The 27,419-nt window shown below is 44.8% G+C and overlaps 1 pseudogene; it reads right to left on the bottom strand.

Moving 5' to 3' along the window:
• Positions 1-27,419, bottom strand: part of LOC130038830 (tubulin alpha-1 chain-like) — an 85,361-nt pseudogene that overhangs the window by 42,660 nt on the left and 15,282 nt on the right.

Here is a 27,419-nt window from a genome sequence, read left to right as displayed (position 1 = left end):
GACATGGAGTAAACATTCCTCTCACCTCATCAGAGCTCTGCTTCAGGGAAACTTTTAGGAAACAAAGTAAGATGAAAGAATATAGGGAGATGCCCAGTCACAGAAGCCAGTGCTAAATCCAGCAGCAGTGAGAACCTCCTTAGTGATGAGACTCACTATCATGTGTATCAGGCAGCAGGAGGCAAAAGACACCTATATTTGGGCAAAAAATGCCAAACAGAGTCATGATTTCCCCCTGTGGGTCCTTGCTTTCCATTTACACAACAAAGATGGAATATTTGTTCTTTGATTAGAGATTTTTTTAAAAAGTAAACATATGCTCTCATTTATGTCAAAAATAAAAGAAACAGAAAAGAAAAGAAAAGAAAAGAAAAGAAGTCCATGGGGGCTGGGGCAATAGTATAGTGGGTAGGGTGTTGGCCTGGCATGTGGCCAACCCGGGTTTGATCCCTGGCATCGTATATGGTCCCCTGAGCAATGCCAGGAGTGATTCCTGAGGGCAGAGCCAGGAGTAACCCCTGAACATCACCAGGTGTGACTCAAAAGCCTAAAATTAAATTAAATTAAAATTTTAAAAAAGCAAAGAAGGGCTGGAGAGATAGCACAGCGGGTAGGGTGTTTGCCTTGCACGCGGCCAACCCGGGTTCGATTCCCAGTGTCCCATATGGTACCCTGAGTACCGCCAGGGGTTGACCCAAAAAGCAAAAAAAAAAAAAGAAAAGAAAAGAAACCCACGGATCAAATTTCACCAAAAGCTTCAAAAGAAGAGGTCGGGAATGTCAATTAAGAAAAGAATGCATGACTTGCATGTATGAGACCCTGCATTTGAGCCTTAGCACCACAAAACAAAAAGACAAAGTGTAAAAGAAATCAAATTCTGGTATCTTCAAATTGTTTCCATTTAAAGATTACCTCATTGGCCTTGGCTGTGGTACAAAAAAAAAAAAATCATAATGCACATGCCTGACTGAGGCTGGCCCTGGTTCCGTCCCCTTTGCCAGGGGGCTGCTTCCTCCCCAACACAGACGAGTGGACCCCCACCCCTGACAACATCAGGAAGATTATGCCACGTATACACGTCGTGTTATCTATATTTTCTCATGTCATGTTAGCTATGTTTCAAATCTTTGAAGCGAATATGGATTGAGTCGTCTACTTCAAAGAATAGAAAAAAGCATCGCTGCTTTTAAAGAGCCCCGAGACTCTCGACTTGGATGACGGCAGGGACCTGTTCATCTCCCTGACCCCCATCTCTGTTCTCTGTCCAGTGCACTGTCCGCCCTGCATCTGTCTCTCACTGCTTTCATGATGCATGGCTCGCCACCACTGCTAATGGTTTCTCATCATTCACAGAGCACCTGGGAAGCCTCTCCCCAATGTGATCTGAACCTCTCTTTCAATTTGATCATCCGTCATTTCTAAGAAAGAATCAGGGCAATCAAAGAGTCAGAATAAACATTGTTGATCTCTGCCGGTTGCAACCGGCAGAGATCAGCAAACCTACCGCCACCTCATGCTGTCCCCCTGAACCCCTGCCCACTTCAGAATTCTTAGTTCCCTTGCCTCTGTCTAATCAAGCCCTGGTTCTCCCTTCTTCTCTTCTCTGAAACTCTTTCAACGTCTCTTTTATGTACTTGTCCCCCTTTTCTGGTTGTCGTTTGCTTGAAGCTTAACTTTGGGGAACAGTTTTAAATACCCCGCAAAGTTGACAGCAAAGCACAGTGATTTCTCTCTCTCACCACTTTTATACCCCTCTGCCATTGGTGAGTTATCCCCAACTGTCGATGTCCCCTCTGCAGTGGTGCATTTGTTACCACCTGTTGATGTATCATGGATCAACACATCATAATCACACTGTAGCACTGTAGCACTGTCCTCTCATTGCTCATTGATTTGTCCAAGCGGGCCCAGTAACATCTCCATCATGAGACTTGTTGTTACTGCGTTTGGCATATCGAATACGTCATGGGTAGCTTGCCAGGCTCTGCCGTGCGGGCGAGATACTCTCCGTAGCTTGCCGGGCTCTCTGAGAGGGCGGAGGAATCGAACCTGGGTCAGCCACGCGGGCCACACGCAAGGCAAATGCCCTCTTGATATTTTCTATGGGGTAAGGCAAATATATAATGATATTTATCTGTCATCATAGTGCCATACAACATATGATGATATTTCCTCTTAAGAAATTCTAGAATTTTCGGGGCTGGAGAGACAGCACAGCGGGTAAGGCATTTGCCTTGCACGCGGCCAACCCCAGGTTCGATTCCCAGCATCCCATATGGTCCCCTGAGCACCGCCAGGGGTGACTCCTGAGTGCAGAGCCAGGAGTAACTCCTGTGTATCGCTGGGTGGACCCAAAAAGCAAAATAGGTAAAAAGGTAAAGGCCCTCCCGTTGATCGTCGATTTGCTCAAGCGGGCCCAGTAACGTCTCCATTGGAGACTTTGTTGTTACTGTGTCTGGCATATCGAATAAATAAATAAATAAATTCTAGATTTTTCTGCATTTCTGTGTTATTGTTTTAGGAGTATGCCCCTCCCTCTGTTTTTCAGCATTGGGGATTGAACTAGGGTCTCTCACGCACAAGGCATGAATTCTACCACTGAGCCACACCCTGACCCTCCTTTCTCAATATTAAGCAAATGTGTCCTGAAGACTTATCATGAGCCAGATAATGGAATCAGCAATCAGTATATAGCTGTGAACAAAAACAGATCTGGTTCCTTTCCTCCTAGGTTGATAATTGAAGGAGACAAGATCGACTCAATTATACAAGCGAACCATATAAAGCAATGTCAAAGGAGAGGGCTGTAACGTAACACAAATCGAAGATAGCTACCTTCCAAACTTCAGGAAGTTTTGAAAGAATAATAGAGGGCACCCGGATTAGATGGGGAAGAAAGGAAGGGCAGGGCGTATTCAAGGATGATCTCTGTGGAAGTGAGGTTCCACGAAATAAATGGATAGGTGTGAGTCAACCAAGAGAAAAGTGGCTGGGAGAATATTCTAGGTGATAATATCTTGCAAAAGCTCTGAGGTCAGAAGAAATAAGCTCAGTGAATTCGAAAAACAGGAAGATGCAGTTGAGGAGAGAGGGAGAGAGAATTTGAGAAAGATGAATCCCTTCTAACCAACTAGACTGGGAATCTCTTAAGTCTAGAGACCCTAATTTTGTCTTTTGTATATGACCCTTCATAATAAATCCTTAGAACTGAGGATTTTTTTTTTTTTTTGCCTCATGGGGAAAAAAGCTAACACGTTGAAGGATTTGACTGCTTAGTAATCACAATTTTATTAATTCATTAAGCATAGCACAGGAGATTAGAATAAAGTATGAAATAACAAAGATCTATTCTATGCTTATCATAGATAGCGTATGATGTTGTTGTATGGCACTATGCCACCTTTTTTCCCAGCCACGCTTCTCTTGGTTGACTCACACCTATCTGCTATGACGTATTCGATATGCCAGACACAGTAACAACAAAGTCTCCAATGGAGACATTACTGCTATAACCAAGCAGAGCTAATCTATGCTTCTGGTGGGGCCTAAATACGCCTACGCTCTGAGTATTTACAATAGTTTTTCCACTCAAGACATGTTAATGTTGTGGAACTAAGGGGCCAGTGGAGTGACATGAGTCAAAGAAACCTAAAACCAGCTACAAAGAAAGTGCAGCTTATGCAGGATTCTACCTACATATATTCAAGCAGAAACTATGACAACCACCACCCTGGAAGCCAGGCACACAACCAGGTCTCCACAATAGCTGGGAGACTGTCAAGCAATGCACCAATTGCACAGAGAGTGTGACTTCTTCCTGATTCATCGTTAGCGATAATTGCTCAAAACACTGATTAGACTAAATTCTATAAGCTTCTGAAAAAAATTCTATAAGCTTCTACAATATGTTGTGGCACACGATGCAATTTTTAAAATATTTATTTATTTTGTTAAAGATTAGGTACTAAGGTTACAATAGTGTTAAAGTTTATAGTATTTATCTATCAAGTTGCTGGATACCTTCACCACTGAGGTGTCCTTGACTCTTTACGTCTGTCTTTTTGCTATCACTGGTCCAGTCTTCATTCCCTCCCTTCCATCCTCCTTCCAATGTCTGCTGATTGAAAGTTACGGTTTTGGTGCATATAGCGATCTCATTTGACTCCCACCAATGTGACCTAGACCTTCCAGCTCTGCCTTTGTGTTCACTCTGGTCTACCTCATCATTCCCTCCACTCTTTCCCCCTATCTGGTATTTTCAAGACTGTAATTCAGTGCCCAGACTAATTATAAGTTGACAGTGATTGCCTTGATTAGTTTATTTACATACCACAGATGAATCAGTTCATCTAGTATTTGTCCTTCAACCTCTGGCTTGGGCTGGAGCAATAGCACAGCGGGTAGGGCGTTTGCTTTGCAAGCCGCCAGGCTGGCCAAGCCAGGTTCGATTCCTCCACCCCTCTCGGAGAACCCGGCAAGCTACCGAGAGTATCTCACTCCCTCAGCAAAGCCTGGCAAGCTCCCCGTGACATATTCGATATGCCAAACACAGTAACAAGTCTCACAATGTTACTGGGCCCACTTGAGCAAATCGATGAACAACAGGAGGACAGTGACAGTGACCTCTGGCTTATTACACTGAATATGATATCTTCCAGTTCTATCCAATTTTCTGCACTGCATGCTTTTATTTTTTATGACACTGTAGTAGTCCATCGTGTATGTATACTACAACCTTTTGGTTCAGTCATCTGTTGTCAGACATTTGGGTTGTTTCCATACCTGGCCATTGTCCTAAGTATACATGCAATGTTTATACTGACTCTTTGATTCCCCCAAGAAAGATCCCAAATAAACGTTAGCTTTCCTTCACAGTTTTGCCTCTGTTTATTGACAACATATATGCAGAGTTTTACACCAAAAGTTATGTGATCATCTTAAAGTAGAATCAGGGGTTATAGATATAAAGCCTTAATCACTTAATCACTTAACTTCCCGTTAGTCGTCGATTTGCTCGAGCGGGCGCCAGTAACGTCTCCATTTGTCCCTGTCGCGTGCTAGTGTAGCCCAATGGCATCTCTTCGCTCCGGGAACATGGAGGGCCTCAAACCGATCGTTCATGACCTTGACAAAGAAGTCTGACCATCTGGTAGGTGGGCGGCCACGCGGTCTCTTGACATCCCGTGGAATCCAATCAGTAACAGCTCTAGTCCAACGGTCGTCTTTAAATCTCATTACGTGACCAGCCCATCTGATTTTCGACACCTTGGCAAATGAGACAGCATCCCTGATCCTTGATCGTCGACGGATGTCAGAACTCCGGATTCGTTCTCTCATTTGAGTGAAACGTGATATTCCAAGCATAGCTCTTTCTATTCTTCTTTGGGAGACCTGAATGGCATTCTCATCTTGTTTGCGTAGGGCCCAGGTCTCTGAGGCATATGTTAATGCAGGAAGAACAGTGGAATCAAAGAGATGTGCCCGGAGCCGGAGGTTCTTCGTCCTCTTAGCTATTTCTTCGACGTTCTTGAAGGCGTTCCAAGCCGCTCTCTTCCTCCTGCGCAGCTCGGGTGCCAGGTCATTTGTCATGTTGACCTCTCGACCTAGGTAGACATAGCTGTTGCATTCGGAGATGGTCGTTCCATTGAGAGCGAATGGGGCGTCAGGAACAAGGCTGTTTCTCATAAACATTGTCTTCGTAAGATTCAGCTGTAGTCCTACCTTTCCACACTCACGGTCAAAGTCGGCCAGCATTTGTGCCGCTTGGCTGATGTTTGGTGTTATTAAAACAATGTCATCAGCAAAGCGGAGGTGGTGTAGTTGCCGACCATCTATCTTCACTCCCATTCCTTCCCATTCCAGTCGTCGCATGATGTTCTCGAGGGTGGCACTGAAGAGTTTCGGTGAAATGGTATCACCCTGCCGCACCCCTCTCTTGACATCAACGATCACTTCTTTGTAGAATGGTGAGATCCTGGTAGTGAATCCGCAATACAGCTCACGGAGGATCCTGATGTATTGGGCTTGAATGCCCTGATTGGCTAAGGCTTCAATGACCGCTTCCGTCTCAACAGAATCAAAGGCCTTCTTTAAATCAATGAACGTTAAGCAGAGCGGCATCTTGAACTCCCGAGAAACCTCAATGAGTTTGGTTATCGTGTGGATATGGTCGATGGTGCTGAATCCTTTGCGGAACCCTGCTTGCTCACATGGTTGTCCTTCATCTAGTGTTCTGCCAATCCTATTCAGGATGACTCGAGTGAACAACTTGTAGATGACAGACAATAGGCAGATCGGGCGATAGTTGCCAATGTCATGGATGTCTCCCTTCTTGAACAGTAGTACGGTCCTGCTGGTTTTCCATTGAGATGGAACCTTGCATTCAGACAGGTAGCGAGTGAAGAGCCGAGCCAGTGTATTGATGAGTACTGACGGCAGGTTCTTCAGGTGTTCAGGTCTGACCTTGTCTGGGCCGGGTGCTGTTTGCTTCTTTACTGACGAAATGGCGTGTCGGATTTCGGAAGGGAGAACGTTGGGAACGACATACCCATCCTGTGGAATTTGGTATGTCGGCAAGTGGACATGGCTATCGAAGAGATTTGAGTAGAAGTCATGGATAATCTTCTCCATTGCCGTTCTGGAGGATGTGATGGATCCATCAGGACGTCGGAGGGCAGTCATCTTGGTCTTGTAGTTGGCGAAGGACAGGCGGGCGTTACGAATACTTTTCCCGGCTTCTGCCGCATCTACCAGTACTTCTGCTCGTCTCTCTTTGAGGTCTTCCTTGATCGCATCTCTGCACTGCTTTGCAAGCTCGGACGTTAGCTTGCGGTTGCCTGAGGCATGCGCCAAACCACGCTGGCGAATTAGCTCAAGAGTTTTCGAAGATAGGCGACTTTTTGTGGCTATCTTGGCGTTCCTCGCACATTCATGGAGGTGCTGAACCAGTCGATCGTATTCCTCGTCAATAAAGCCTAGTGGGCATTTATTTATTTTATTATTATTATTATTATTTTGCTTTTTTTGGGTCACACCCGGCGATGCACAGGGGTCATTCTTGGCTCTGCACTCAGGAATTATCCCTGGCAGTGCTCGGGGGACCATATGGGATGCTGGGAATCGAACCTGGGTCAGCCGTGTGCAAGGCAAACGCCCTCCCCGCTGTGCTATCTCTCCAGCCCCCCTAGTGGGCATTTAAAGATAAATTTATTTTCATTTTACAATTTTGTTGTGTGTGTGTGTGTGTGTGTGTGTGTGTGTGTGTGTGTTGGAGGAATGGGACACCAACTGTACTCAGGGCTTACTCCTGGGTCTGCATTCCGGAATCACTCCTGGTAGAACTTGGAGGATTGTATGAAGTGCTGAGTGTAGAACTTGGGTTGGCTATGTGCAAGGCAAACATCTAACCTGCTGTACTACCTCTCACCAGCCCAAGGTTTGTTTTTTGTTGTTGTTGTTGTGTGTGGGCTGGAGCGATAGCACAGCAGTCGGGCGCCTGCCTTGCGAGCAGCCAGCCCGGCCGAGCCGGGTTTGATTCCTTGGCCCCTCTCGGAGAGCCTGGCATGCTACCGAGAGTATTCAATATGCCAAACACAGTAACAAGAAGTCTCACAATGGAGACGTTACTGGGCCCGCTCGAGCAAATCGATGAACAACGGGAGGACAGGACAGGACAGTTGTTTTATTTTTAAGTCAATTTTTTCCAAGTCCACGTCCCCCCATCCACCCCCACTTTTTTATTTTTCAAAGACAGAGCTAGGATATATGATCCTGGACTAAACCCATGCTATAGGGACTCGTGGAAAGGAGCCACGAGGTCTCATAATTATATTGGGCGACCTTTTGATTTGCTTAGCCAACAACTGCAGGCCCTAGGAAACAGAAGAAGAAGAAGAGGGCATTGCTAGGCTTCACTTGGACCCTGAAACTTGAAATTAGTAGCTCCCTTTGACGCACAGTGAGTTTTGGTAAGAAATAGCCTCTTTTTAAAGCTTGGATACCTAAGAAAAGACACAGTCAGCTTTATCTGTTCTGCTCAAACACCTAACTCTTCCGGAACAGAACACTGGCCTAGTGACCCGACCCGCACCCCTGAGGAGAATATCTCCTGAGCATAAAAGAGCCCTCAAAAAAAAAAAAGGAGACCCAAGGATACAATGAACAAACTGAAAGGCAGGAAACTGAGCACTGGAGAGAGGTTGAGTCGGCTGCAATGCAAAAGCTCGTTAATTAGCTCAGATTTGAAAAAGGCCACACTAGGAAAAAGAGGGCACAGATTCAATGAAAGCGTCTTAGTCTGTTGGAACTGCAAGAATGAAATAGCACAGACTGGCTGATTGAAGCAACAGAAATTTATTTCTCACAGTTCTGGAGGCTGGGAACTCTGAGGTAAAGGCACCAGAATGAGAAAAGAGAGAAGAGGATGGTAGAGTGTGTGTGTGTGTGTGTGTGTGTGTGAGAGAGAGAGAGAGAGAGAGAGAGAGAGAGAGAGAGAGAGAGAGAGAAGGAGAGAGAGAAGAGAGAAATAGAGAGGAAGGGAGGAAGAGGGAAAAGGAGAGGGAGGAGGAAGACAAGGAGAGAGAGGAAGAGAGCACAGGAACAGAGACAGAGAGAGACAGAGAGACAGAGAGGGAGATGACTTCCTGGTCCCTAACAACTCTGCAGCCTCAACTCTGCTTTTCTTCTGTTTGTTGCTACTCTTAATTTTGTGCTCGACACTCCTAAGAATATCTTATTCAGTCTTCACTACAGTTCTGACACGCTAGCAACCACGATACGAACTACTATGTGTAAATGAACGGGTGGCTTAGTTTCAACTCACACGTCTAGTGGAACACAGAATCTGGATTTGCCCTAGGACTTCTTAACCCCCATCTCAGAGTGCTGCATTCCCTGCCCCAGCCTCTGTGAAGTTGAATCCTCATGAAACAAGTATCAATCAGGAGGAAGCACCGAAGCCCCAAATGAGTGTGGGCATTGTAAGAGAACACGGCTTTGAATGAGCTGCGTCTCAGAGTTTGGACATATTCCGGTTGGCCTTCCAATAGAATTTATCTCTGAGCAGACTGCTGGCAGTTTTTCAGGGACTTCGGAGCCAGGGAGAGATGCCAAAAGACTGGGACTGGGTACACACTGTTCCAATTTGTGAAAAGGATAAGGAAGTAGATTCTGCAGGCCATATATGCCAGTCCTGCAAAAAGTTTTTGAAGGGCAATTTGTGAACATAATAAGAGAAAAAAGGAAAAGAAGCAATTAATAGGCACCAGTAAATTTTCTTTTTTTTAAAAAAAATTTATTATTATTATTATTATTTTTTGCACCAGTGAATTTTCACTGAGAATAAATTGCTCCAGAGGAAACTCACGTCCCATTTTGATTTCATTTTTTCATCATCCTGTTATTCGTCGATTGCCTCGAGCAGGCCCCAGTAACGTCTCCTTCATCCTAGCCCTGAGATTATATTCAAGGCTCTTTAGGAGAATGAGACCCATCATTGTTACTGGTATTTGGCATATTGGGTTCGCCACGGGGAGTTTGCCAGACTCTGCCCTGTGGGCAGGCTACATTCGATAGCCTGCAAGTTTGTCCAAAGTAGGAATGAGATGATTAGATGTCATAAAAGATGTCCTGATAAGATGTCCCATTTTGATAGGCTGATAAATACGGCCTTCATTTAAACAGTGCATTTTGCTCAAGATGTTAGAAATGTGTAAAATGGCAATTAGATAGATATATTTACAACAAGTGAAAATCTCCCCTCCTCTCAACTAATAAACACTTTACATTTCTTTTCTTTTTTTTTTTTGCTTTTGGTTCACACCTGGCGATGTACAGGTGTTACTCCTCACTCTGCATTCAGAAATTTTACTCCTGGTGGTGCTTGGGTGACCATATGGGATACTGGGACTTGAACCCGGGTCAACGGTGTGCAAGTCAAATGCTGCAATCGCTCCAGCCACAAAGCTTTACATTTCATTGTTTCTATGAAAAATGTGATTTCCCCCCCTATTTGAATGGCTGTAGGTTTACCTCCAGATATAACAAACTAAAACAGAGGCCAGAGAAATAGTACTTGCTTTGCGTGCAACTGAATAGTAGAGAGGGCTTGTTTGCATGCAGCTAACCTGGGTTTGATCACTGGCTCCCTGTATGGTTCCCTGAGCACCACCAGGAGTCATCCTTGAGCACAGAGCCAGGGGTAAGCCCTGAGCACCATCAGGTGTGGCCCAACAGCCAACACCTCTCCTCCCAAAAGAAAATAAAAGCTACAAAGATCCTCAGAATACCTTGCCAAGTATTGCTCTGTGGTCATATTTTGCAAAAATGTAGTCTGGCGTTTGATAGTCAGGATATTGACCTTGATGAATCCATCCGCTGGCATCACTCAGATTATTCATTTTACTTCATTCATTTGAATGTGTGTCTATGAGTTCCACCCAATTTTATCACCTGCCACAATAATGCAGGTACTGAATGACTCCAATGGGAGAATCATTTTCAATGGAGGATATATAATTATTGGGGGAGTTTTGAGGCCATACCCAGCAGTGCTCAAGGGCTACTCCTGGCTTTGTGTTCAGTGCTCACTCCTGGAAGAGCTCAGGGTCCTATATGCACTGCCAGGAATGGAACCAACATTTCTAGCCCAACGATACATAATTTTGACTTCGCCTTGAAAGGCAAAGTTGGGGGATGTATTATAGGAGGAAGAAGAATAAAAGAGAAAACCAGAGGTATATATGAATATTGAATGTACAGTGTGGACATCAGTTCTATTAAAAGAAGGATTGCTAAATTATAGAAGGAGTGATTGGGTTAGTTAGATAAATGCAGAGTCACTTTATAAATGGCTCTGTGCATCAGGAACCTTATCTCTTGTATTAAAAATAGCTGACCGGTTAAAGAGGCAGCTCAAAGGGCTGAGCTATTTTTTGGGGGGGAGGAGCATACCTGGTGGTGCTCAGGGTTTAGTTGTGGCTCTGTGCTCGGGGATCAGTCCTGGTAGCTCTAAGGCCCATGTAGGGTCCTGGGGATTGAAGGCAGGTTTTATTTTGTGTAATCACAAAATAAGTGAGAGGCATGGCACTCTCTCTCTCTCTCTCTCTCTCTCTCTCTCTCTCTCTCTCTCTCTCTCTCTTTTTAAAATTTTTATTAGTGAAACACCATGAGGTACAGTTGTAGACTTACAAATTTTTGTGCTTGGGTTTCAGTTATACAGTGATCGAGTACCCATCCCTCCACCAGTGCCCATCCTCCACCATCACAGGTCCCAGTATCCCTCCCACCCCCTATCCCCCCCATACCACCCTGCCTCTGTGGAAGGGCATTCCCCTCTGTTCTCTCTCTCCTTTTGGGTGTTGTGGTTTGCAAAGGAGACATTGAGTGGCAATCATGTTTGGATTATAGTCTACTTTCAGCATACTTTTCCCATCCTGGGAAGATCCTCCCAACACCCTTTATTTGGTGCTCCCTTCTCTATCTGAGCTGTCTTTATCCCTAGCGTGTGTGGCTGGCCTCCAAGCCATGGAGTGAACCTCCTGGTACTAATATCGGCTCTTCTTGTGTGTTAGACTCCTATTTTGTTACTTTATGTTCCCCAGATGAATGCAATATTTCTTTGTCCCTCTCTTTCTGACTCATTTCGCTTAACATGACACTTTCCATGGGGTACCACTTGTATGTAAATTTCACGACTTCATCTTTTCTACCACCTATATAGTACTTCATTGTGTAGATGTACCAAGGTTTCTTTAACCAGTCATCTGTTCTCGGGCACTCAGGTTTGTTCCAGATTCTGGCTATTGTAAAGAGACAGCATATATGTCCAGTGACCATGAGCCACTTCCCCATCCTGGCCTGCCACAGCCACCAACAGACACACGAGGGAGGGAACAGGGCCGCCAGGCTGGTTGGTGATCAGTCGCAGTTTATTCCGATCTTGTCTCCATCTGCCTCCTTTCAGTCTCACCCACTCCCATATTCCCCATCTCATTGCTCTTCATTCCCATCTCCTGTCCCTTGTGCCACTCTCTCCATGCTCCATCTCACAGCCTTGGTCGTGAGCTCAACCTCCAAGCACTGTGGGTACAACTACACCTAGGTCAGATAGCACAATCAACATGTGTAAAGCCCTTACTTCCAGGGAAACTCTTCTAAAATCAAGATCTCCTTCTGCGAGGAGATCTGCTCAAGAGACTATTTTTTTTTTTGTTTCCAATTTTTTTTTATGATTTATTTATTTATTGAATCACTGTGGGAAAAGTCACAAAGCTTTCAGGTTTAGGTCTCGGTCATGCAAATGTCAAACACATTTCCCTTTACCAATACTTATTTTTCACCACGAAGAACCCCAATAAACCCCCACCGCCCATCCCTCCCAGTGCCTGTGAGGCAGATGAATTCTAGTTAACACTCTATCTACTTTGACTAGATCCATTGTTTCGATAAAAGATACACCATTATTATTTAGAGTTTCCCCCCCCCCCCAATCAGACATGCTGAAAAAGCGTTGTGAAATGATTTGCTTTCTACAGCTGGGTTCAAGAATGAAATGATTTTGGATTTCTGCTATTTTACTTATTAACCCTGGAAGTATTTCTACTGAGAGTCAGATAATTAAGAGATTGGTTTCTGTGCTCTGGAGTCATGGCCGTGCCAGAGAGCCACTCGTGGGGGGCAACTGGTGACCTCGGTAGGGCGTGCAGGACGGGCCGGAGCGCCCCCCCCCCCCGTCCCATGAGGTTTTAGTCGCCCCATCACCACAAGAACCTATTTTTTTTTAATCTAAGGACAAACTTCTCCATCTTAGATTTATTTCTTAATTTTTCTGGTCATTTTGTATGGACACAGTAAAAGATATATTAATCTTATAAGATGATTCTGCGGGGGACATCTCGTTTTAGAGCCCAGACTAGAGTTCTCAGGTCAAATTAGTCCTTCCTGACCCACCAGGGTTCTTGTTCAGTCACTTCTCTTTGCGTCATGACAGAATTTGTTCACGACCATGCTCTTTAACTTATTATAGGTTTTATGGCACTTGGCCTGTCCCATTTCAATGCCAGGGTGGCTAACAGCTTGCCCTGGGTCCAACAGGTCCCTTCATTGGGACCCTGCTTTTGAGGTGGTAGGAACTAACGGCAACTGAGGCTTAAGCCGAGTAAATATGACAGATGCCCAGGAGTAAATATTATTCGGAGTCAGTTAACTCCCAAGTTACAAAAGCATAGCATGAACTGTCTTCCTGTGTCTATACAAAAAGGACATTGCTTTAAAGTAAACTAAACAAAGGACATAAGGGAAGGAGAAAAGCAACATTTCACTTACAAATACAAAATTCAGAGTCCTTAGAAGAATTCGACCTGACAAGTCACAGAATTTGATTTGGGGATATAAGTGATTAACAAATAGGGGAAGCAAAGCACAGAGAAGAGGTTAACGATAAACACAGAGGAATGGGAGTGACTCGGGAGCACTGTGATGGGTGTAACCCAATAAACCTAAGTTTCTGGTGGCACGGGAGAAAGGACAAACCAATGTTATCCTACACTTTTTTTGGGGGAGGGGCACACTTGGTGGTGCTCAGGGTTTACTCATGGTAGCACAGGCTCAGAGATCACTCCTGGTAGCTCTAAGTCCCATACAAGATTCCTGGGGATTGAAGGCAGGTTGGCAGAATTCAAGGCAAGTACCCACCTATGAGCATAGATTTTTGCATGTAGAAGACCCTGGTTGATCCCTGGCACTGCATGGTCCCCAGAGCACTTCTGGGAAGTGATGCCTGAGCACTGAGCTGGGGGAGCATCCCCTGAGCACTTGCAAGTGTGACCCCAGAACCCAAATAAATAAAATAAAATAAAAATTGTATAATGCTTAACTCAGAGATGGTTCAGAGATTCAGCCTTGTGACCGTGGTACAACAAATACAGACCGTGCCTCTGTATGTGTTGATCTCTATGGTCAGAACACTCCTCTGATACGTAGGATTGGCCCCCTTATCACAATTCAGGCATCTGCTGAGAGGTTCCTTCTGCAGGGAAGCCTTTACTTACTCTAGAATACATATCCTGGAGTTCCCAATCTCTCCCAATCTCTCCACTCTTCACCCTCGTTTCCTGCTTTGTTTCTTCCATACTGCTTAATATTTTTTTTCAAAAATTGTTCGCATTTATTTCTCTCCTTCAAGTTGCAAATAAGTTTTATGAGGAACGTAATCTTGGCCATTTTTGCTTGCTGCTGTACCTTCTTACTGAGCATAGCAGTGACACATGGTACATGCTTAATCATTGTTGAGTAAGTAAACAGACTTCCTGTAGAAGTTGTAGCATAAGTTGCTCCAATGCTCCCTGGGTCTTGCTTCTCTTTTTCTCCTCTTTTTGACTTGTAGGGTTGAACAAGCCCATACAAAGCATGGGTGATCCATCATTGTTTCTATGTATGTTTCCTAAATTTCACTTAAACTACACAAAAAAACATTGCCTTGCAGACAGTAGTGTTAAATTAATTTGGTTGCTTTGATTTTCAATGAAATATTAAGAATTATAGGGCTAGAAAAAAATAGGGGATAAAGTATAGGATCCCACTGTTAGTCACAGCCATCTCCTTTTCATAGATCATTTAGTATTTGTTTAATTTTCGTGACCAAATTCACTTTCTTTTCTATTAATTAGCTTTCACAGATTTTATATCAATTGAGGGCTCCAACAAGTATTTTCACTTGTTTGGGACAGGTTGATCAAAGCCCCAGAAAGGGTAAACTCTATGGGGTATTCTCATACGGTCATAGTCCTTCCGTTGTTCATCGATTTGCTCGAGCAGGCCCAGTAACGTTTACTTCGTGAGACTTGTTGTTACTGTGTTTGGCATATCGAATACGTCACGGGTAGCTTGCCAGTGTGGGCAAGATACTCTTGATAGCTTGCCGGGCTCTCTGAGAGGGCGGAGGAATCGAACTCGGGTCGGCCATGTTAGCTGTGTGCAAGGCAAACGCCCTACCCACTGTGCTATCGCTCCAGCCCATACTATGGGGTATAAAAGTTGACTAAGAGGAGAAAATGAGGCTCAGCTTTCAGGAAAGAACATTTCCAGAGTTATAAGGCAGAGGCCCACATTCTTTTATTATCTTTTCTTTTTCAAATTTTATTTTCACAAGGTTGTTCACATTAATTGATTACATTCAATATTTCAACACCAATTCCACCACGATTACACCTTCCCACTACCATTATTTTGAATTTCCCCGCCACCATTGAAGCCTGCCTGCCAGGGGCAGATGCTACGTCATTTATTTTCTCTTGCTAATTATGAATATCATAAGAGGTTGTGCAAGCTTCTGGAATTCTAAAATTATAAATGACTGGGGTCCAGAGGCATCTCTGTCGGGAGCTAATCCATTTTGAGATTTATTTGGGAGTCTCTGGATCAAGACTGTTGATGTGCTGAGATGGAACCCAGAAGCAGATTGTGGGTGTGACAGCCAGGACCTCAAGCTGATGGGGAGACAAGAGGGGAGAGCCCTTCTCTGCTGCCGCCATGTAGAAGCCCACATTCTAATGTCCACAGGGATCCGGCAGGAGGCAACATATGACACCAGTTTTGTTTTTAATTTTTTTATTTTATAAAGTAGTTCACAATATTTGATTACATTTAATATTCAAATACCAATCCCACCATGATTACACCATCCCATCACTATATTTCAGATGTTTCCATCCTGAACCCCAACCGCGGCCCCAAAGCAGAACCGAAATAATTTATTTTGTATTATTTGTTGAAAAAAAAACACTGAACATACTACAAAAAAAGTTTCCTTAGAGGAAAGAGTTTGAAGATTGTTGCATTTCACCCAGGGGCTATTAAGCCCTTCTATAAGAGATCACTAACATGTTGTTAAAGATTGAGCCTTGTGTGCTTGATAGCACAGCGGGTAGGGCGTTCGCCTTACACGCGGCCAACATGGCCGACCCGAGTTCGATTCCTCCGCCCCTCTCGGAGAGCCCGGCAAGCTACCGAGAGTATTCGATATGCCAGACACAGTAACAACAAAGTCTCCAATGGAGACGTTACTGGGCCCGCTCGAGCAAATCGACGATCAACGGGAGGGCCTTTACCTTTACATATATATATATATATGTGTGTGTGTGTGTGTATATCTACCTCTCTATCATATATCTATCTATATGTGTGTATCTATATCTATCTATCTGTACAAAAAATATTTCTCTCTCAGATTGGTTGCTTCCTACTTTAAACCCCATCAAATGAGGTAGAGTACTCTTGGAGTATGGGTGGTATGAAGTATGTGTTGTCTCATGGCCGCTAATGCAGCTGAGCAGTCTAGGAATAGGTTCACTCGTGGGTGAGGCTAGGCCTGATCGTGTGGACAGTGGATGCAAGCATGGCGATGGTTGGATTCTGGAGGTTTTCAGCTGCTGGGCCTGGGTCCCTTGGGGTGGGGAGGGGTCTCACCTGCTCTCCTCCTAGGGGACCTGAATAAAACAGCCTGGTGTGGGGTCTGGTGGCATTGTTATGGCATATGTTGTGTTATGCTCCCTTCTGGAAGAGAAGGACATGTGGTTCTGGATTGTGGTCAATGACCAGATAGATTATCTGGCACCAACCAGAGGTGGCTTATGGGCGTGACTGCTGAGTTGCTGGGAGAAGGGGGATATGGCACCATGACCCCAACTTGGTAAGAACAGAGAATTTCTAATTGTCTGAAATGTGTGAAATAGAGATTTAGTGTGGATGGGAGCATATTCTTTTGTCTATTTTACTTAAACCTATGAATCAGGTAAAGGTAAAGGTAAAGGCCCTCCCGTTGATCGTCGATTTGCTCGAGCGGGCCCAGTAACGTCTCCATTGGAGACTTTGTTGTTACTGTGTCTGGCATATCGAATACTCTTGGTAGCTTGCCGGGCTCTCCGAGAGGGGCGGAGGAATCGAACTCGGGTCGGCCATGTTGGCTGCTTGTAAGGCGAACGCCCTACCGCTGTGCTATGAATCAGATTTAAAAAAAATTTATTTTCACCCAATAGTGCTCAGGGCTTACACCTGGCTCTGGGAATTATATGGGATGCTAGGGGTTGAACTTTGGTCAACCGCATGCAAGGCAAGTGCCCCCTCCACTGTGCTATGTCTCCAGTTTAAAATCCATATTTTTATAAGAAATTTCCTAATAGTTTAATGTTTTCAGTCAATCAAAACAAAGATGAAGCAAAACAGGTCTACAGGTGAGAATCAGCCCATGAGCTGAGAGTTTGGCTGTTGGCAGTATTCAGGTTCCTGTGTCAACAGCCTCCTGGCAGGGATTGGGGCTCAGGATCATCCATGTCAAGAGAGGGGTTCAGCAGGGTGATACCATTTCACCGAAACTCTTCAGTGCCACCCTCTAGATCATCATGCGATGACTGGAATGGGAAGGAATGGGAGTGAAGATAGACAACTACACCACCTCTGCTTCACTGATGACATTATTCTAATAACACTAAACATCAGCCAAGCAGCACAAATGCTGGCCAACTTTGACCGTGAGTGTGGAAAGGTCGGACGACAGTTGAATCTCACAAAGACAATGTTTATGAGAAATGGTCTCGTTCCTGACATTCCATTTGCTCTCAACGGAACAAACATCTCCGAATGCAACAGTTATGAGTACCTAGGTCGAGAAGTCAACATGACGAATGACCTGGCACCTGAGTTGCGCAGGAGGAAGAGAGCGGCTTGGAACGCCTTCAAGAACGTTGAAGAAATAGCTAAGAGGACGAAGAACCTCAGCTTCGGGCACATCTTTTTGATTCCACTGTTCTTCCTGCCTTAATATATGCCTCAGAGACCTGGACCCTATGAAAACAAGATGAGAACGCTATTCAGGTCTCCCAAAGAGGAATTGAAAGAGCTATGTTTGGAGTATCACGCTTCACTCAAGTGAGAAAAGGAATCCCGAGTTCCAACCTCCGTTGACGATTGAGAATCAGGGACGCTGCCTCTTTTGCCAAGGCGTCAAAAATCAGATGGGTTGGACACGTAACGTGATTTGGGGACCACCGCTGGACTAGAGTTGTTGCAGACTAGATTCCACAGCACGTCAAAAGATTGCATGGCTGCCCACCTATGAGATGGTCAGACTTCTTTGTCAAGACCCTGAATCGGTTTGAGGCTCTTCATGTTCCTGGAGTGAGCAGATGGCACTGGGCTACACTAGCACACAGCAGGGATGAATGGAGACGTTACTGTCGCCCGCTTGAGCAAATTGATGAGTAATGGGATGTTGAGTGATCAAGTGATCAAGTGATTTTTTTTTTACATTTTTTGAGTGCTTTCCTTCTTTTTGGATGGTGGGGCAATACCCAGAAGTGTGCAGATTTACTTCTGCCCAATGATCACTCTCAGCAGGGTTTGGGGGACCATGTGAGGTGCCAGGGATCAAACTCAGCTTTATGCAAGGCAAGCATCCTACTTTTGAGAGCTTTTTAAATATTTCTGCTGTCTTGCTTTTCTCTCTTATTCATTCTAGCTTTCCCATAGTGAGAGCAGACTACCCTAGGTGCAGACTCCAGCTCTGCATGGGTTCTGAGACCAATGGTCAGTTCTTGAGAACTACCTTTCTACCAGGCAAGGATCTGTCTGTGTTGTCCCGAGTCTGAATTCTTGATCAACTTCCCCGCTTTTCAGTGTGAAGGACAGCTGCGGCAGTCGCTAGAGTATCAAGGTCTTAGACTCATGCATTAACCTCTAAAAGCTAACTCACCTCCAGGAATGAATGTTCTTTAACTGCTGCCAATGTTCTTTAACTTCCAAGTCAACTTTCTGTGCCTTGATGTGCAGGAGAACAAGAAAATAGTTGGTGAATTTTCCTAAAGGGGAGAGTGAAGGACTCAATCTGAATTCTTTTGAGAACTTGCCTTTAAGTTGAAGAAGAAAAATGTTGAAGCCTATAGAAAAAGTAGCTGAAGCAAGGGAAGAGGAGGAGGAGGAGGAGGAGGAAGAAAAAGAAGAAGAAGAAGAAGAAGAAGAAGAAGAAGAAGAAGAAGAAGAAGAAGAAGAAGAAGAAGAAGAAGAAGAGAGAGAGACAGAGACAGACAGACAGAGATGTAGAGCTGTAGACATAGACAGAGACAGAGAAAGACAGAGAGACACACAGACAGAGAGACAGAGAGAGAAAAGTAGCTGGAGGCAAGAAAGGAGAAGGGGTGTGTGTGCGTGTGTGTGTGTGTGTGTGTGTGTGTGTGTAAGAGAGAGAAAAAGAGAGAGAATAGTAGCTGAGGCAGGGGAAAAGGGAGAAAGAGGGAGACACACACAGAGACACTGAGAGAGACAGAGTCAAGAAATGGAGAAAAGTAGCTAGAGAGAGGGGAGGAAAGGTGGGAGAGAGACAGACAGACAGAGAGAGAGAGAGAGAGAGAGAGAGAGAGAGGTGCTCAAGAGAGAACGTGGACTTTTTCAAGGGTGGAGAAAGCCCCTACACACACCCCAGCATTAGACATGAACACATGGAAAGTACACATCTCAAGAGGGGAGATGCGGACGACACATGTGCTTGGGCACCACATGTGCTTGGCCATGTGGGCACAAGGAGCACATGGGCTCAGGCAGCATATGCACTGAAGAGATCTTTTGTAACCTCTTGATTCTATCATTAGGCAAATCATAAGGGCGTTTTTTTTTTAAAGACTTGGCAATGTTGAAACTTGCCAGTATATAGAACTATCCATTATTAATGTTAAAGTCTATTCTTCCTGAGGTTGCTCTTTGTGAAAACTCTAGGAAATAATTGATCTTATTTTTTCTTTTCTTTGCAATATTTCAAAACAGTAATTTTCACTATACAGAAATTGAAATTCATGGTGACTTTTTTAAACCAGGAATCTGAGACAGAAAAAAAATCTTATCTTTTTTATCAAACAAAACACTGAACTAACCATCTTTTCATGTTTGTCCTGGCAGTGGTGATGGTGGTGAGCAGCTGGGGTGGAGATTGGGGGCACCAGATCTTCAAGGCAAGTGAAGTAACTTGGTTTTCAGGGAACTCCTTGAATTTAATTTGTGGGAGGTAACTTTTCCTAGACTATCACCAATATGTTTACTTGGTGAAAAGAGTATAAGGCCAAGAGAGATGAAAAGTCCTTCAGGAATCATTAAGGAGAGAAAGTGCATGGAGAAGCAAACTGATACTCTTAGAACCACGAACCTAATGATATTAGTTTTGAGCTATTTTTTGTTTGTTTGTTTGTTTGTTTCCTATATTATTGATCGAATCTGTTAAAAAAATACAGAAAGTACTGATGTATTGTCATATCTACTTATATTCATACCCTCAGCCAGTTCATAACAGAAGGTCTAATATTCATCAATATACTCAACCCTGAGTCTCCTTCCTAGTGCACATGCTTAACTGAAGAATAAGAATTGCATTGGCGGGGCTGGAATGATAGCACAGCGGATAGGGCGTTTGCCTTGCACGCGGCCGACCCGGGTTCGATTCCCAGCATCCCATATGATCCCCTGAGCACTGCCAGGAGTGATTCCTGAGTGCAAAGCCAGTAGTAACCCCTGAGCATTGCCAGGTGTGACCCGAAAATAAGAAAAAATTGCACTGGCTGAGTCAGAAAGAGAGAGACAGACATAGAGTGACTGCACTCATTTGTGGAATATAAACTATCATGATATAGACTAACACCCAAAGACAGTAGACACAGGTCCAGGAATATCGCTCCATAGTTGGTAGCCTGCCTCATGAGCTGAGGGAGAAGGCAGCTGGGATAGAGAAGGGGTCACTAAGTCAATGATGGTTCAAGGGATTGCTCAGGATAGGAGATGTGTGCTGAAAGTAGATAAAAGACCAAACATGATAGCTTCTCAGTATCTGTATTGAAAACCATAATTCCCCAAAGTAGAGAGAGAGTGTAAGAAGGAAATTGTCTGCCATAGAAGCAGGGGGTGGGGTTGGGTGGGGGTGGCGGGAGGGATACTGGGGACATTGGTGGTGGAAAATGTACACTGGTGGAAGGATGGGTGTTTGACCATTTTATCACTGAAATTCAGTCATGAAAGCTTTGTAACTGTATCTCACAGTGATTGAATTTTTAAAAAATCATGGACAAAAAAGAATTGCATTGGCCATCATTTGCGAAGGTAGACACGACCACACTTCTACCCAACTCAGCTCTATGGCACCCAAAAGACCCAAAGCATGTTTTGTGGATGCAGCTCAGAAGAGACTCTGACTTCTTGCCATTCCACAGCTTGGGAGCTATGCTGCAAGCCTTGCTGTTGAGAATGAGGAGGTAGAGAAGGTGGCTGCCCTGGCCCAGGCCCTGCAGAGCCATCTTCCATAGCTAGAGGACCCACCTGACTCTCTGTTCTTAGAGCTGGAGGTGCCTGCCATGTCCCCAGATAAAGCACAGTGCATCTGTGTAGCAGTCACTGGCCACTGCTTCTCCGCAATGAGTGTCCATTGACTGAATGGGGCTGGACTCTTCAACCTTACAGCAGAATCAGTCTGGAAGAGCAGCATGCAAAAGACAAAAGTGTGTTCAACCATCCTCCTCGGCCCAGCCAACACAGTAGAGACTATCCATCTTGCTTTCCTCTTAAATTACTCCTCAGGCCCTCTGTCTTCCTTCTTCCTTCCGTGTTAGCTCTCATCTCTCCTTGGCTGAGAATAAAGCACTGCTGTTAATGTTTGTAGCACTCTGACTTAGGTGCCCAGGAAGGACATGCATACTTGTCTTCTCCAACAAGGGGTGAGAGAGTTGTCTGCCATGTCATAGAGGTCTCAAAGAATTGTTACAGGTATGTGGCTGCTTCAGAGCCTGAATGAGTAATTCATAGTGAATATCTCCTTTCTCCTTTTCTGAGGGTCCTACTCAAAATTTCCTGAGCACTGATTTTATCATCCAGAGGGGAAATTAATTTTCATATGTTTACATGTATATAAATGGATTGGAGCCATAGCATAGCAGGTAGGGTGCTTACCTCGCATGCAACTGACCTGGGTTTGATTCCTCTACCCCTCTCGGAGAGCCCAGCAAGCTACTGAGAATATCCTGCCCACACAGCAAAGCCTGGCAAACTACCCATGACGTATTTGATATGCCAAACACAGTAACAACAAGTCTCACAATGGAGATGTTACTTGTGCCCGCTCGAGCAAATTGATGAACAATGGGAGGACAGTGCTACAGTATATATATATATATATATATATATATATATATACATATATATGTATGTATATATATATATTCTACATTTATATCTGCATGTCTGCCCTTCTTTGTTCTGTTTAAATAATAATAATAATAGTAACAATAATAATCTTTCTTTTCTATTGCTGCTATAACAAATTACCACAAACTTTTTGGCTCAAAGCAATACAAATACAAAGGCATCTTCTACTAGTTCTGATGGTGAGATGTCCAGAATCCACCTGAGAGTGCTTGATTCAAGGTGTAGGCCAGCCTTCTAAAAATGTTAGGGGTGTGGTTCCTTGCCTTTTCCAGCTCCAGACACCACCTACATTCTTTGGCTTGTAGTCCCTTTCAACCTTCAAAACCAGCTACCTAAGGCCAAGGATATGGCTCAGCAGTAGATCACTTTCCTTACACATCTGAAGTTCTAGGTTCTGTGCCTGGTACTGAAAAAAAAAAAAGAGAAAAGAAAAGTTAAGAGAATGTGAAAATGAGACTGTTCTGAGGACTAGTGTATATTGTTTGCGTGCAGGAATCCTGGGTTCTATCACGGGCAACAAAAGGTTCCTTGAGCACCCCTTATAGCAACCTCCTAACAACATGTCAGAAGTAACCCCTGACCACAGCCAGATGTGACAGCTCCTCCTGCCACCCCCTCAAGAAAAGCACCCTAAACCCAGCAAACAAAAAAGGCCTCAGCGTCCTCCCTTCTTTCTTTTTTTTTAAACAAAAATTTCATTAGTGAAATACCATGAGGTACAGTTGTAGACTTACAAATTTTTGTGCTTGGGTTTCAGTTATACAATGATCAAGTACCCATCCCTCCACCAGTGCCCATTCTCCACCACCAATAATCCCAGTAGCCCTCCCACCCCCATTCCCCAATCCCACCCTGCCTCTGTGGCAGGGCACTCCCTTTTGTTCTCTCTCCCCTTTTGGGTGCTGTGGTTTGCAAAAGAGGCATTGAGTGGCAGTCATATTCGGTCTAAAGTCTACTCTCAGCACGCATCTCCCATCCTGGGAGGATCCTCCCAACACCTTTTATTTGGTCCTCCTTTCTGACCATTGCTTCTATTACCAAGTCCCCTTTCCATTCTGATTCCCCAGTTCCTACCCCATCCTAAATCTTTGGAATTCTAAAGTTCTTTCATCTCGGGAGGATGATTTTTTCGACAGAGCCTGGCAAGCTACCCGTGATGTGTTTGATATGCCAAACACAGTAACAACAAGTCTCCTGATGGAGACCTTACTGGGCCCGCTCGAGCAAATCGATGAACAACGGGAGGACCGTGACCGTGACTTCATCTCGGAGAGATAATAAATTTGTGTTCCCGAGCTCAGATCCATCAAGCATTTAGCTGGGATTGGACATAAGGGTGCAGAAGGATTCCTTCTGTCTAAAGTCATTTCTGAATCTCTCCTTCCTGGGAAAAGCAATATCCTCTCAAGACCATTTATTATCTAAACATTTTATGAGTCTGTTTTGCCAGGTCCTAGACTGGTGAAATAAATACAGTCCTGGCCTTCAAGTATTCCTTGTCGGGGGAATGGGGGTGGGGGATGGGGGAAGAAGCCAAGAAAATTGACAGTTAAAAGACATCAAGGAAGTCCCAAATATAGCATGAGACTACCATGAAGGGGCTCCAGATTGAGTAGACACTAAAAGGTAAAGTTAGCAATAGCACAACGGGTAGGGCGTTCGCTTTACAAGCGGCCAACGTGGCCGACCCGAGTTCGATTCCTCCGCCCCTCTCGGAGAGCCCAGCAAGCTACCGAGAGTATTCGATATGCCAGACACAGTAACAACAAAGTCTCCAGTGGAGACGTTACTGGGCCCGCTCGAGCAAATCGACGATCAACGGGAGGGCCTTTACCTTTTTACCCTTGAACAAAGTAGTACAGGACAAAGTGGCAGTATGCCAAGAAGTGGATCTCTGAGCAGCACAGGGGCTGGTGCATTGTGGTACTTCAGAACTGCAGATAATTATCTAAACTGGGGGTTCAGGGGAAGGGACCCCAGAGTGAGGCTGCAGAGATAAACAGAGCCTCCGGGCTGAGCCAAGAAGTTCATACTCAATTTCTTTAATATGGTTCTAAAGGAATAATTGATGGGATTGAGCAAGGTATGACAAGATCCATTCAACCTTTTTAAAACATTAGCCTCTGGTAGATGAATGAATGAAATGAATGTCGATAATTCTACAGAGGGATGAATAAAAGAAGAAGAAGGGATGAAGCTGGATCAGCAGGGAAATACCAAAAACTCTGAGGCCCAACTAAAGGAGTGTGAATGGGTAAGGGGGTGATGATGGGTGGAGGATATTGAAACAGAACACCCAGAGAGTTCCAGTTAAACATCCAGTCTAATCTGCTTGTGATGGCTACTATGAGGTAGCCCTATTGGTCAGCAGAACTGTCCATTCAGCTTATCCCAACTTCTCAGGGTTGGGGTCAACTGAAGGACTCTCCAACTGCTGTGACTGCTGCCCTTTCCTATAGTTTTCTGGAAGTTAAGGACTGTGTCTCTCCTTACCTCCTTCAGCTGCCCTCCCAGGCCCACCTGACTCACCCGAGGACCCGTTTGTCAAGAGAGTCAAATCTGTGTCCCTCTCCTTCTTCAGTTTCATCTCCTTCCTTCAAACAATGTCCAAGAGGTGAAGAACTTAACTGGTGTGTGTGTGTGGGGGGGGGGGGGGGGGAAGAGGGGAGAGAGAAGGGAGGAGAGGGGGATGTGTGTGTGTGTGTGTGTGTGTGTGTAGTGAAAAGGTGGGTAGAGAGAGATCTTAGGGTGAATATTCTACTATGAGAAAGCTTACCAAATTAAAAAAAATGTCATTTCAAATCGTTTTGGCTAAACTTTCTGTCTCCTTGAAGATGTATGAGTCACCAGGATCGGGGGAGGGGGTAGGGAATGTACAAATGCCTTTTAATAATGTTAATGATGATCATAAGGCAAATAAAAAGGCTCTTATTTTGGTTAGGGAACAAAGTTCTGCCAGGGCAGGCTTTAGTCGATAACTTGGGAATTAGAAGGAGGAGAAAAAAACTCTTTCTTTGACCTGACTCAGACTTGAGGTAAGAAGCCTGCCTGATTTTAGAGACCCGAGACTCCTCTAACAGCTGGACTCAGGAATCAGTGAATGGTAGAGAGGTGGTGATGCTTGAGCTAGGTTAGTAATGGTTGAGGTTCGCTGGGCATAAAGTGAGCCTCAAGGGCCAGAATGATAGTGCAGTGGGTAGGGCTCTTGCCTTGCATAGTCAACCCAGGTTCTGTTTCTTCTGGTTCTCCAAGCCCCAAGAGGAATAATCCCTGAGCACAGCTGGATGTGGCCCAAAAGCCAAGAAAGGAAAAGGAAAAATAAGACAAGTGAGTTTCCGTTGAGCCCTTCCCTTGAACAAGTTCTGGACTGAAGTGTCCATCTTTATCTGTAACCTATGAGAGACCAACCGCAATCACTGAGCCTGCGTCGTCTACCTCCATCACTGCAACAATCCTAGTGGAAAAATGTTCTCACTGGGCTTCACATCGTTACCTGGCTACATTTTCCGGGCTCCATCTAAGTCTGAATGAGCTTAGAAATCCCAGTTCCCCAGTGAAGACTTACCAGCTAGATGGAAAGGGAGAAGAAAGGGGTCCTGTCTCTCCTGTCCTCTACTACGCTTAGCTTTGGGGAACCCTACAAATCAGATGCCTTCTGGGAGACCTGGTTAGAGCCAGGTCCTGCACTGGTGGCAGGGGCAGGGTGGGGGCGGGGTGGGGTTGAGCAGTAAAACAGAGATTGAGGTTGAAACAAGGCTCATTGGCAAATGCTTCTATTGTGGTTTCCCTTTTGGTGAGGTAGGATAAAACAGATCATTAGTGAGGGATGGAGTGATGGTACAATGGGTAGGGCTCTTGCCTTGCATGTAGCCGACCCAGGGTTCATCTCTGGCATCCCCTCTGGTCCCCTGAGCCTCCCCCGGAATGATCCCTGAGCACAGAGTCAGGCGAAAGCCCCGAACACAGCCAAGTATACCCTCCAAACCACAACTTAATAGATAAAATAAAAGACAATTAATGAGGACACGGCGCACCTCAGATGGGATCACTGTGCTAAGGTCCATGTCACCAGACTGAGACTTAATACCTAAGCTAATAGCCTCTCCAGCCCCTCCCAGAAATTTAATCTTTAACCAGGCAATCTGGAATTTCCTGGTCAGCTCTAGAAAGGTAATCTCCCGTAGACATCATCCCTCCCAGATAGGAAAATGGCTGGCCCACAATGACCCTCTCTCTTTCTCTTCATGCCAGTTTCTGTACAAAAGTCTTCTATGCCATACGGCTGTGTGAGCACTTTGCTATCTGGTAGATGAGATGCTCTCTGAGCCATTAATCATTCAATAAAGCCAATCAGATCTCCAAATGAAGAAGGACACATTATTTCATAAAATTTGTCAATATCCATTACAACGTATACCCCCCAAGATGGTTCAGAGGTAGGTTTTGAGCTCCAGTTCTCTTTATAATATGACGTATATGACTTTAAATTACATCAAGGATGCTTTGAGATTTCAGGCCCCATAGAAAGGCAATATCCATGCTAACAAAGAAGGCTCAACAATATTATAGCCAGGGTTTGAGAGATGGTACTGAGGCTAAGGTACTTTCTTTACAGTCAGCCAGCCCTGGTTTGAATCCTCAGCATAGTATATCATCCTCTGAGCAAGGATTAGTCCTGAGCACTGAGGCAAAAAATAGCTCTTGAGCACTGCTAGCTATAATCTAACTCAAGGAAGAAGGTAAAAAGGTAAAGGTAAAGGCCCTCCCGTTGATCGTCGATTTGCTCGAGCGGGCCCAGTAACGTCTCCATTGGAGACTTTGTTGTTACTGTGTCTGGCATATCGAATACTCTCGGTAGCTTGCCGGGCTCTCCGAAGAAAGCAAAAAAAAAAAAGGTTTAAAAAATAATAACAAGGGGCTGGAGTGATAGTACAGCAGGTAGGGCGTTTGCCTTGCACGCAGCCAACATGACCGACACAGGTTCGGTTCCCAGCACCCCATATGGTCCCCTGAGCACTGCCAGGAGCAATTCCTGAGTGCATGAGCCAGGAGTAACCCCTGAGCACCGCCGGGTGTGACCCCCCCAAAAAATTTATCTGGGCTGGAGCAATAGCACAGCAGGTAGGGCATTTGCCTTGCATGCAGCCAACCTGGGTTCAAATCCCAGCATCCCATATGGTCCCCTGAGCACT

The sequence above is a fragment of the Sorex fumeus genome, unplaced genomic scaffold (genome assembly GCF_029834395.1).
Source record: "Sorex fumeus unplaced genomic scaffold, SorFum_2.1 ptg000080l, whole genome shotgun sequence".
Taxonomy (NCBI): Eukaryota; Metazoa; Chordata; class Mammalia; order Eulipotyphla; family Soricidae; genus Sorex; species Sorex fumeus.
The sequence above is the reverse complement of the archived record's forward strand: the minus strand, read 5'-3'. Positions and strand labels throughout refer to the sequence as shown.